The 13639-nt window shown below is 33.4% G+C and overlaps 1 protein-coding gene across 2 annotated transcripts in view; it reads right to left on the bottom strand.

Annotated features, from left to right (window-relative positions):
* The window catches only part of WNT2 (Wnt family member 2), a 66586-nt gene that overhangs the window by 40188 nt on the left and 12759 nt on the right, over positions 1-13639 (bottom strand). The gene's annotated exons all lie outside the window — the stretch shown is intronic.

Here is a 13639-nt window from a genome sequence, read left to right as displayed (position 1 = left end):
CACACAAATTTCAAAACAAAGGTTTTTGGAGGCAAAGCCTCAGCACATTTTAGTGATAATGGTATAAGCAAACTTAATACACTTAAAGATTCTGTTACAGTTTTTACTGCTCTTTCCCCTTACTATCTGAGGCCTTTGCAAGGGAATTGGAGGGGCCTATCTAAGGTATGGGGGTGGGGAAGGGAATAATGTCTTTTTGTTATTGAGTAATTCAATAAATATTTGCCTTTAAAAAAAATAAAATTCTTTAATTACATGGAATACAGAACCCAGAGAGTTTCTTTCATTCTTGAAGGATTAGAAGACCTACAGAGTGAAGTTTTTTCTCCAGGCTGTTCACCTTCTCTGGTAGAAAAAACATTTTGGATTTTCTGCTTAGCTATCCCAATCTGAAGATCATGATTAAATCATTCTCACCTTCCCTATTTGCTGGAAGTAACCCTCAGGCCTCTGCTGCTAATTCTCATGGTAAAATGCTCTAATAAGATTCCTGCCTCCCAGACTACTTCACAGGGTACGCAGCCATGACAAGGGCTGTGAGGGAGGCTTACCAAGAGGGCCTTTCTTAAGGCCCTTTGATTCTAACCCATAGACAGTTGATGCAAACAGCAGCTTCCTTCAGGTGCTATCTAGGTAGAAACCAACTTTCATCTGCTCCTCACATCTTCCTTTCTCTTCTGTCCTTTGCCAATTCAACAGGGATTTTAGAAATCTGAATTTATTCTTCCTTGCTTCAATCTGAAAGAACATCTGGGCTTGGATAGGAATAGTCAATAAATACTTATTAAGTACCTACTATGGGGCAGCCATTGTGCTAAGCATTGTGGATACAAATAAGAAAAAGAAAAAGAGTCTCTATCAGCTAGGAACTTACAATCAGGGGGGAAGAGGAGAGAAGATGATGAATAAAAGAAACATGAAAAGAGGGGGCAAGGGTAAAAACTAGAGGTTAAGATGTCTTGTGGAGTGGAAACTAAGAGGAGGTACTTCTGCAGTAATTTTGTGAGAGGAGATGAAAAAGTGGAGTTGGGGCAGAAGAGGAAGGTAACATATCACAATTTTTAGGCTGCTTACAAACGTTAACTTAGCTGTTAGCAAACACACACATACATGGAAAAGAAAAGGAAAAAAAAGTTAGTGTCCATGCTCTAGGCAGTTACAGTCTAATGGAGAAAGACAAACACACAAACGAAAAATGAAAGAAGTGCAGGGGAAAGGAGGGAAAGTCACCCTTGGGTCTGGACATGATGAAAAAGTCAAAGAAATCCAAAATGTGAACAACCGAAAAACCCAAAGATATCGAGAATAAGTATAGCCTACTGGGAAATGAGGAGATGTCTGAGGAGATCCCTCTTATGTCTCCCCACCTTTAATGAAGGTCGAGTCACCAAGTAGGGAAAAATATCAATTCAACTTTTAAAAATTGCCTAATGAACAAAACTGATCTGGAAAAACATACCTAAATTTTGAAAATACTTTTCAAAAAATGACATTTGTAAAGAAAGCCTCAGTTTCCTCATCTGTAAAATCAGAATGTTGAACTAGATCTCTCCAAACTCTACATCCATGGCTTTGTGTCTAATGAGATCCATAAAAAAAAAAGAATAAAACAAATTGATAACAAAAATAACATGAGAAAGCTTTAAACAATCTGAATTAGAGAATATAATCAAATGGGAGATATAATTAATAGGCTGAAGGTGTATTGGCAATATCAATAAAAAATGCCCAAAACAAAATCAAAGGGCAATTCCACTGGAAAAAGGCTAGAAAAATTTATGTGCAAAGACAATAGATTTTTAAAGTGATAATCTAGGATTCATTGGATTACCTGAAAAAGCGTCTAATCACCATTTTAAAAAATACTGCCCAATAAATTTCCCCAGAACTAGTTAGATCAAAAAATGGACTATAAACAATAGAATTCACCCTATATGTTCAGAGGCAAAAGTCAAATTTCACTTACCCACACTAATTGCCCTTTATAATTTCATCAATATAAAGGATTTTACATGTGCTTAAGAAAAAGATTGCTTATTAAAGTATCCCAATTTGAATTGAATGATGAGGCTTGCTCATCATGAGAAAACAAAGAAAATGCTGGCAAATGATTGACAATACGTCAAAGGAGATCTGATACTTAATCCTTAATCCAGTGAAGTCAGAAATGAAATACAAAGATACACACACACACTCAATACAACATTTCTAGATATTTCCACAAGGGAAAAATATGCTACTTAAAGACTGTGGAAAGTAAATCAGTCTTGGAATGAATCTCTAAGAGATCAAGAGAGGTAAGAGAAATTTAATAAGCAAATCAAAGGCAAACAACTGATTTAAAGCTTTAAAAACAAGCAAAGAAGCAAACAAAAAACTCTGGAGTAAAACAGTGAATGGTGATTGAAGATAAATCTTTTACTGTTTTAGCAATAACAGAGACAACAGAGTTTTTAAGACCTGAAATTTATAGTAGGAATAAGTGGGAGTAGAAACAGACCAGAGTGGTGTCTATTCTAAAGATAGGACTATTATAATCTTTGGGTCGTTTGAAGGGGATAGGTGACTAACACATTCAACCAAGGATCTCATATGAATATTGCATAGAAAGAGTAGTGTCTGCAAGTGTGCAAGATCAGACACAAGAAGAGGCATAAGTATAATGGATATTACTGTAATATTAGCATACCAATACAAGGAAACATCTGTGCAGAAAATTTTTGAATCTATTAACAAATGTTCTACCACCGAGTTGCTTTGATAAATGAGTAAGGATCACAAACAAGTCCATGAAAGACAGAAATAGTAATATGTAATATATAACATTTACAAATTTAATAATCTACCCCAAAGCCCTATTCTGATATTTCATGTTATAAAGATGAACCTGGGCTCTCAAACACTATGTTGGTGAGACAGAAGCTCTGGTAGTTTCTGTCATGCAGGAAAAATCTTTACATGGTCCCAACAACAGACCCTGCTTTCCAAGGACTGCTCCTGCTAAAACAGAGACTCATTACCAGTAGTTTGGCAACTTGGAGCAATGACAAGAAAATATTGTAATTTTTATTTGTGGTAATTTTGGCAAAGTAGTTGAAGAGATGGGGTGGGGGTGGAAAAGGAAGCTCTCACACACATATAATTTTCAGGCTGTTTACAAACTATAAACTGTTAGCATGCTGTTACAGTCTTATTCAAAGACCAAAGAATGGACATACTGTTGGAGGAAGGAAAGCATTTTAGTCTTGATCTTGTTACTATAAACAAAGCTAATTGATTGAAAGGACTTGCAGCTATGTGGCAGGATGGCTCACTAGTTATTCTTGGAGAGTCAAATCAATGCATTGGTGCAATTTATTATATTCACAAAGGCAATGAAAAAAACTAAGCAAAATATCATGAGATATTTGGAAACTTCATATTGCAATGATCATAGTTTGTATTTGTAAAAAGACACCATCTCCTTTGTCTTCCCCTTTTAAAAGCCCTCTTGTGTCTCTTTTATGTGAGATAGTTTACCTCATTCTACCTCTCCCTTTCCCCTTCTCTCACCTTCTTAATTTTCCCCTTCTCTCACCCCTTAATTTTATTTTTTTAAGATAATCATCCTATCATATTCATCTCACACCCAAGCTCTCTAAGGTACACTTCTTCTAATTTCCTAACAATGAAAAAGTTCTTAGGAGTTACAAGTATCATCTTCCCATGTAAGAATGTAAACAGTTTAACCTTATTGAATCCTTTATCATTTCTCTCTCCTGATTACCTTTCTATGCTTCTCTAGAGTTTTGCATTTGAAAGTCAAATTTTCTGTTCTGGTCTTTTCATCAAGAATACTTATAAGCTCTCTATTTCATCATATATGTATTTTTTCCCCTGAAGGATTATATTCAGTTTTGGTGGATAAGTGATTCTTGGTTATCATCTTAGTTCCTTTGCTCTCTGAAATATCATATTCCAAGCTCTCTGATCCTTTAGGGTAGAATCTGATAAATCTTGCATTATCTTGATTATGGTTCTATGACATTTGAATTATTTTTTTCTGGCTACTTATAATATTTTCTTGACCCGGGAGCTCTGAAATTTGGCTATAATATTCCTGGGAGTTTTATTTGGGGAATGTCTTTCAGGAGATGATCATGGATTTTTTTCAATGTCTCTTTTTTCCCTCTGGTCCTAGAATATAATAGCAGTTTTCCTTGATAATTTCTTGAAAGATAATGTTTAGGTTCTTTATTTTTATCATGACTTTCAGAAAGTTAACTAATTCCTAAATTATCTCTCATTGATCTATTTCTTTTTCCTGTGAAATAATTAGGCATAAGTAAGTGACTTGCTTCTAAGGTCACATAGCTAGTATCAGGTGTCGGAAGCTGAATTTGAACCCAGGCCCTCCTGACTCCAATGCTGGTACTGTATCCACTGAACTGCCTAGCTGCTCCATCTTGATCTATTTTCCATATCAGTTGTTTTTCCAATGAAATATTTCACAATTTCTCCTATTTTTAATTCCTTTGATTTTGTTTTTTTGGATTCATGGAGTCATTAGTTTCCACTTGTCCAATTTTAATTTTTAAGGAATTATTTTCTTCAGTGAACTTTTGTACCCTCTCTTCTTGTATCCCAATTCTATTAGTGAATTTTGTATATTATCTTTCATTTGATCAATTCTGCTTTTTAAAAATTCTCTTCATTAGATTGTTGTGCCTCTTTTACCATTTCAATTAATCTGGTTTTTAAGGTGTATTTCCTTCAGTATTTTTTATTTTTACCCCCCCCTTCCTCCTTTTAAAAAATCTCCTTTAATTATTTTTTTTCACAATTTTTGTGTATTACCTCTTGTGCCTTTTTCTAATTTTTCTCTACTTTTCTTATTTGAGTTTTTAAAAATCCAAGAATTCATTTTAGACCTGAGACCAATTTATATTTTTTCTTTGATACTTTAGATGTAGCAGTTTTGACATCATTGCCTTCTTTGGAATTTGTGTTTTGATTTGTTCTGTCACTGTAGTAACTTTCTATGATCAGGGCTTTTTTTTTTTTTTTTTTTTTTTTTTTTTTTCTTTTGGTGGTGGTGGTTATTTACTTATTTTTCCATCCTATTTCTTGACTTTTAACTTTATATTAAAAATCAGGTTCTGTTTCCAAGGTGGAGGGAGCAGTCTCCCAAACTTCAGACAGTTTTTGTTTTGGTTCTTGTTTTATTTTGTTTTATTTATTTGTTTGTTTATCACGCTTCTATTTTCATAGTAGTTCTAGGGGTCTGTAAGCTTTCAGTTCTTCCAAGGAGCAGAGGTATCTTTACTATCTCCTGATCTGTGCTCTGGTCTGTGAACAACCATAACCACTCTTTTCTGCCCTAGAAGTGTGAGTAGAGTCCTTTCTCCCACGTGGCCACAATTCTGGGGTGTTAGTGCTCTTCCTCATCCTGGGTCTACAAGTTGGAACCACTTGTGAGCAATGCAACAGAGTCTTGTGTCCACTACCAGCAAAGGAATTCCCATCATCTTCTTCTGATGAGTTATCAGATCCCCATCGCTGTTTCTGGACTGAAAATTCTAGATATGACAGCAGATAGATACAAATGTGCTGTGGGTTTGCTGAGGTAGGACTTGTAAGGATGCAATCTGTGCTGGAGTACTCTCTACTCTCACCCTGCTGCAGATCACAGATCTTTCCTGCCAACCCATTAAGTTGTCTTGGGCTGGAAAATTACTTTACCTACTTTTGTAGGTTCTGTCATTCCAGAATTTATTTCGAAGGTATTTGAGGGAGCTCAGACAAGTCCCTGCCATCTTGACCACCTTCTCTCCACCATCCCTTTCTCCCCCATTTTTAAAGGAAACATTAACTGAATCACAATAGGATTTAGATAGTTAATGAAAAGAGATTTCAATATGACTCTGGGAATCTGCTGTTAAACAAAGTTGAGAAAAAAGTTATAAAATGAATCGCAATGTGAAAAAAAATTAAATTTGATAGTTATGTTGAGAGAAATGGACTTATTAGAAAATTTTCTCTTGAATACACATGGGACTCATAAAAAAGAAATTGTGAAGCTCAAAGAAAAAAAAGCTAAACATTGACTTAATAAAAGAAAATCAAGATTTATGAAGTTATGAAAACTGACTCCAATGTGAGGCTTAAAAAATTTATAAGTAAAAGCAAAAATCAGAAATTTCAAATGCTAATTGCATAGACTTTATGCAATTAAAAATAATAAGTAAAGGAACTGTGATTAAAAGATAAAAGTCTAAACTGTTACTAAAATAATTTGCTCAAAAATGATTGGAAGATCAAAGAAACAATAAAATTATATTGAATATAGCAACAATAATTCTACAACAAATCATGAGGTGTAAACAAAGAAGTACTTAGAAGCAAATGTATTTTGAAGGATGCTTATATTAACAATTCAATTCAATGATCATTTATGAAGCACTTTCACTGTACAAGGTATTAATGATGCAAATGCAAAAATGAAACAATTTCTAATCTGGAAGACTTTATATTCTACTAGAGAAAGAGAAAAGGAGAAGGCCAATGGATTTAGTTCTTTCTGGTTAAGAGAAAAGGAGAGAGAGACAGAAGAGAGAGAGAGAGACAGAAAGACAGACAGAATCAATTATAAATATAATAAATCAATCTAATTAAGTTTAATAAAAAATAATAATACCTAGCAGTTATGTAATGCTTTTAAGATTTGTGAAGCACTTTGCAAATATTATTTCATTTTATCTCCCCCAAAACCCTGGGAGGCTGGTGCTATTAGTATCTCCATTTTACAGATGAGGAAACTGAGGCACAAAATGATTGCTCAATCATAGTTTGTAAATATCAGAGATTAAATTTGAACTCAGTTTTTTTTTTTCTGATTCCAATTCAGTACATAATGCACCCTACCATATAGTTGCCTCATAAAAAAGAAATTATGAAGCTCAAAGGAAAAAGTAACTATTCAGAATACTAAAAATTGACTTAATAAAGAAAACCAGAACTATTTTTGAAAGCAATTGATAAAACACAATAAAAATGAAGAGAGAAAACCAAATAATCAAAATAAAAATGTAAATGGGAGAAATTAAAGCAGATGATGGAGAAATAAAAGAAATTATTAGAGAATACTATTAATAATATGTTGTTTATATTTGTTATATAATGAAACTGTAAACATAAAAGAAAATAACAAATGCTCTAAAAGATACAAAATACATAATTATATAAAACAAAAAAGATATTTGAGACAAATTAATATTGGGAATAATTGAATAGGCCTTCACTAAAACAAGATGGATTCATGAGTTTTATCAAACATTAAATAAAAAATTACTCTAATGATATATATAAACTGCTTTCAAAAATAAAGATAGTATTTGACCCATTTGCTTTTTGAGGAAAATGTGATTCAGGGAAAGAAAGGGAACTACAGACCAACATCATTAATGAATATTGATGTCAAAATGTTAAATAAAATGAAAAATATAGAACAGAATATTTCCAAAGATTTTTCTCATGATTTCTAAAAAGCCATGACTTGGAAGAAAGAATAATAGAGGAAGAATATACAAAAATAAAAAGCTTTTGTAGAATAAAAATCAATGTATCCTGAATTAGAAGGGGAAAAAAAAACTAAGGAAAAAATCATCAAACCCCTCAGCTAAAAGTCTGACATCTAAAATTTATAAGGAATCAACTTAAACAATAACATACAAAATGTTCAAATTTTTAGTAGTTAGAAAAATACAAACTAAAATTACATTATGTTTCCATCTAACTTCCATCAAATTGGAAAAACGATAAAATCACAATCTTCAGGACTAGTTCATAATCTGAAGTAAGTTTAGAAATTTTATGAAAAAAAATACATATTATCCAAACATTTTGGTGATAAAATTCATTTTTTTATTCTACTATCCATGAAACAAATGTCCAGTATAGTGATTTTCTGTCCAGAGATGGACATTAATCGGCTCAGGTTTAAATTGGGGATGATGATACTTAGAATATCTAATTCATGTGAACTGATCCATTCATTCTGGAGAACAATTTGGAACTACGCCCAAAGGGCGCATACCCTTTGACCCAGCTGTGTTTCTACTGGGCTTATATCCCAAAGAGATCATAAAGAAGGGAAAGGGACCCACATATTCAAAGATGTTTGTGGCAGTTCTTTTTGTAAGTGGCTAGAAATTGGAAACTGAATGGATGTCCATCAGCTAGAGAATGGCTGAATAAGTTATGACATATGAATGTTATGGAATATTATTGTTCTATAAGAAATGACCAGCAGGAGGATTTCAGAAAGTCCTGGAGAGATTTACATGAACTGATGCTGAGTGAAGTGAGTAGAACTAAGAGACCATTGTACACAGCAATAGCAAGATTATGTGATAATCAATTGTGATGGACTTGGCTCTTTTCAACAATAATAATCATTCTGCTGATCATTTCTTATAGAACAATAATATGCATATTTTATTATCATGTAAGATTTTTTGATGAATCTACCCAGAATAACATTGTTTGACGATTTCCGAATTATATCAAACAAGGCATAAAACAAGAAGACATAATTCCTCCAGAAGTATTTGCCATTGTCATGGACATTGCCTTCTCACTGCTAATCACAGCCACTCCAAAGAATTTGGTTTAGCACTTTACATAGAAAAACCCAAGTGGATAAAGGCTGCATGGTGCCCAAATTATGACATGTAGGTGGGTGGGCAGTTTAGTGAGATATTTATTTAACATATTTATCTTAGACAGGCTCTACTAAGGGACAAATAGTGAGCCAAGAATTTGATGGAAAAGGAGGAGAGCTTTTTGGATTGCATTTGGCAACTTGCATAGTGTTTTTAACGATTTCAAGCTATAGCTTGATACCAACATTTCCTGCTGAAATTACATGATTGGAAATAATGGAATTTTTTAATTTCCAGAAGAATCAAAAGGGGGGGTGATCTATAGAGTAATGGAGTAATGTGGTAGGTATCAGCAGGCAGTATCATACCAATGATGAGCATAAAAACGAAATAAAAGCTTTCATCAAGGAAATGTTCACGTTAGAAAAGGATGTCAGCTAGTCATAGATCATTAATCAATTAATCAACTGACAAGAACTCATTAACTGCCTACTATAGGCCAGGCATAGAAAAGAACAGCAAAATAGTGGAGTAATACTAAGGAAATGACAAATATTTATAGTAAAACCTCCAAGGTATTGGGAGAGGGGAGAAGAACGAAGTGGGGGATGGAGAGGAGAGAAGAAATCCTCTGTAGAGGATTATGGAGGAAAATAGATAAAAATCACATAAAATAGAATAGAATATACAATTTATGATATGCACCATTGGAGAGGTTATTAGTGAGATCACAGACTCTGATGTAACTTAACACATTCATTACTTGTTTATAACAGACATCAAATTTTTACAATTTGAAAAAGCCTTCTATCATTCTTTCTGTCAAAAAACTGCCACTATAACACCATTTTTCACTCTCTTTCTCAGACTACTGAAATCATCTTCCAACAGGTCTCTCCATGTCACTTTCTCCACCTGCAAAATGATCTACATGTGGAGAGCTAATCATGTAATTCTGAGAATCTGGACTTCTTATGGTTCAGAGAATAAAATCTGAATTCCAGTTACAGCATTTAACATCCTACATAATCTGATAGCATTGTAATTTTCTTTTTAAATTATAGATTTAGCAATTTTTGCCAAATATTAATATTCCAATATGCAAAAAAAGGATTTCATATGAAATTGTGGTCTTCTTTTATATATAACTTGTTTTTTGAGTACTATAAATTTAGCAAGATAGTGATAGAAATGGCCTTATTTGTACCCCCTTCTGAATTTTTCATTTTCTTCTATATATTTATTGACTTTGCTAGGCTTATGCCATCTTATTCCCCTCTCTATGAACTTAATAATACCCAAAATGCATTATCCTTTGTCCTTTATACACAACATGTTTCCCCCATTTGCTTTTCCTCAACCCATTATTCTTTGTCTCTCTTTCCCCTTTCTGAATTCTTACTCATTTATAGTCCAAATAAGATTATATCTTAAATAAAAACTTTCCATAACAACCTTTGTAGATCATGCTCTTCCCTCTTGGGACTCCCATAGCATTAGTTCTGTTTCTGACATTATTGTGTATCAGAGATAAATATTTATTGGGTATTTTATGCATAATATCTTGATTTATACTCTACTAGACTGTAAGCTCCAATTTTTGAGATTGACTTTAATTTAGGCTTGAAGTATAGTGACTACTCATGGACCTGATCCCACTGCTCACCATAAAAGCATGGGTCCCCTCCAGTTCCTAACTAGACCAGTTTGCTCCTCTTTAGATAACTTAGTAGTCCCCTGATCATAGGAGTTCACCATATTAGACTTAGTGTGTCTACCAGATAGACCTGTGGTAGCTCAGTAAATCTGAACTAAATAAATCTACTAGCTTCAACTTCTACCATAACAGAGTCTATAGACATGTATTACCATACTCAGTAACTAAATGTCTTTCATGTATTTATTTTTCCCATTACCTAGTCCAGTGCTCTGCACAAAATAAATGCTTCATACATGTTATTGACTTGAAGGTATTTCGATCTAAACTAAAAACATGCTGAAAACTCACTTCTTCTGGCTCTGGTGGACAGAGCTAAAATCTGTAAAGATAATTTATATAAAATTGTATTCAGTATGATATGGAAGATAAATTTTATGGAAGTTTCATAGGAATGAAATCAAGAAAAATTTATCCAATTAAGAAAATTTCCAGAATGATCATAAATTAAACTCTGGGCTTAAATATAGAATTTTAAAAAATAACATTCTTTAAAAAGGGGGGAGGACAATATGACTAGGATTATTTACTCTTGTTGATCATTCTTCATTTTCAAAGAGGACCAAAGAAGTCATAAGGTGATGTCTTTACTTGCATGTGAGTTAGATTTAAGTGAAACAGAGTCACAAAAATCATCAGCTTCATTTTCTCTTCCACACTTAAGGCAAGATAATAGTCAAGGTGATGGGCAATGGCAATAGATGACCTTGGTATATTTGACATCTGACAAAGCACTAAGAACAGCACCTACTTCAGCCACCTTCGTGATTGTTGGAACAAAATGTTCTCAACTAACCATTCCGCCAGTCAGAGGTCTTTACATTTTTGGAATAAACATCACCCTAATTCATTGGGTTTGAGACCTATTGGTTACCATCAATGTGGTTTAATCTATCTAGAGAAAAGTAAGCTGGACAGTTGCTTTAGATACTGATAGACAATACTGATCTCATAAAAGGCTGCTGAATAGAGAATACTAATTAATCCTTTTCCCTGAGGCCAAAATTATACCCAAATTGGGATTAGCTATAAGGAAGAATTTTTTAACAATGTGGCTTCTAAAGACATGGAAAATAACTTTTGAGATAAGCTATTGACTTTTTTTTTTAAATTAGGATCTTTTCTTCCCCCTTTTTGCTTTTCTTAGTATGGTTTAACAATAGCAGGATCACATAAAACCACAGTTTTAGAGCTAGAAGAGACCATGGAGGCCCGATAGTCCAAATGACTAATTTCAAAGATGAGGGGACTGAGGATCTAAGAGCTAAATAACTGTCCAAAGTCACAAATATAAATATCAGTCTTTGAAAGACTTAAATTAATATAGGCACAAAGAACTACAAGATTCTCTAATCAGCTGTTTTGTTAGGTATTTATTAAAAATATTGAAAAAGTATTTTTTTCCAGTCTGTCAGTCAATAAACATTCATTAAGTTCCTACAATTGCCAGGTACTCTGCCAAGTGCTAGGGATATAAAAAAGACAAAAGGTAGATCCTGCCTTCAAGGAGCTCACAGTCTAGTGGAGAAGATAACATGCAAACAACTCTGTACAAACAACCAATATACAGGATTAATTGTGGAAAGGTCCTTGGTTTGGATTCTATCTCCTGCCATTTTACTTTCTCTGTGACCCTTCAACATGTCACTTAATTCCTTCCTATAGGATTTAGTTTCCTAATCTGTAAGGCTGGAGTAGTTGACTTCTGAGGTCTTCTCCAGTCTTAAATCTATGAGTTTTGATGATCTTTTAATGATCCTTTAAGATACACAGTTCCATACATTTATAGTTCCTGCCCTTATTAAAGGCTTACATTAGAATGTTGCTTTCTAATCTAAACAGCAAATATCATCTCCCAAAAATTCATTTTTTTTCTACTTGGACCACAGTGGAAGAAACTATATGGACTAAAAGTAGAGAGTAGAGGGATTTATATCAGTTTTAATAAATATTTTGAAAAAACTTTGGACTGTACCAATGATTTTATTGCTTTAGTGGACTCCCAGTGAGGGGCCTCTTTCTCCAATATGGATTGTTTCTTGCCCCCAGACTTGTTCAAAATCACATAGCTAATATATACCTGAGGTGGAATTTGAACTTAGATCTTTTGTTTCTTTTTTTTTTTTCTTATTTTAAATTTATTCAATAGGTAATAGGGAGTCACTCAATTTGGGGGGGGAGGACCAAGAAATAATAGCTTCAGATGTATCCATGAGGAATCTATTGACTTCAAACTTATATCTTTCCAGAAATGATACAAAAATGTGTTGTCAGTTAGAAAATAGATATGGGAAGACCTACTAGGAGGCTATTGCAATTTCTTTTGGCAGTTGGTAAGAAGAACTGACATGGTAGGGGAAATGGGAATTGATAGAAGGAAACAGATTTGAACATTACTGCAAAATTAGAATCAACAGGACTTAATGATCAGTTGGTTAAAAGGGGTGAGGGAGACATTTAACTTAAAGAAAGCATCAAAGTTTTAAAAACAGAGCATAGAGAAAAAGGCAAGATCTTTTGTTTCTAAAGATGGTCATTTCCTATACTGTGCTATGCTTCCTCTCAGCACATTAATTCTTGAATTTCACATCTAATGAAATTTTGAATACTAGCTGTCCATTGTGAATTGAGCCTACATATTAAGAACTTTGCATGTGCATTTTTATTAAGATCAGAAGTAGCTTACTAATCAGCAAAAAAAAAAAAAAAGAGCTGAATCCTAGCAGATGTTCATTTCTGAAAGTAGAAAACTCAAGATTTTTGGTCCTTAAGAACTTACAATAACCACAAGGGATAATATACATTCAATAAAAGTAAGATCTTTAGTTCAGCAAATCAGTTTCTTCTCTGACTCATTTCCAGATATATTTCCTTTTCAAACATTCAGTGGAAGATGTTTGTGCACACAGATCTGAACAAATAAGCAGCCCACCCCTTTCAAAAACACTGTACTTTATAACTTCTATACTTAACTGTATAAATGTCAAAGGAAAGGTCAATGTTCATTTTTTCCATCCAATTGCACAACCAGTAATTGCCCATAGTTGCAGAATTGCACAATGATTGTCTATATTCTTGGCAGTTATCACCATATGTCCATAAATTAATAAAAATAGGAAAGGTACAATTTGTAAACAATTCAGGTCACACTCATCTTATTCTTTGCGCTGAGTTTTTTCTTTCCAAGTGTCTTTAAATCAGATTTGCTTCCTCTATGAGGCTCAGTTGAAAAAGGTTTTTTATCCAAACAGATTTTCATCCTTCCCTATTTTTCTCATTA

This window comes from Sminthopsis crassicaudata, chromosome 5 (assembly GCF_048593235.1).
Source record: "Sminthopsis crassicaudata isolate SCR6 chromosome 5, ASM4859323v1, whole genome shotgun sequence".
Classification (NCBI taxonomy): domain Eukaryota; kingdom Metazoa; phylum Chordata; class Mammalia; order Dasyuromorphia; family Dasyuridae; genus Sminthopsis; species Sminthopsis crassicaudata.
This window is presented reverse-complemented; position numbering and strand designations above follow the sequence as displayed.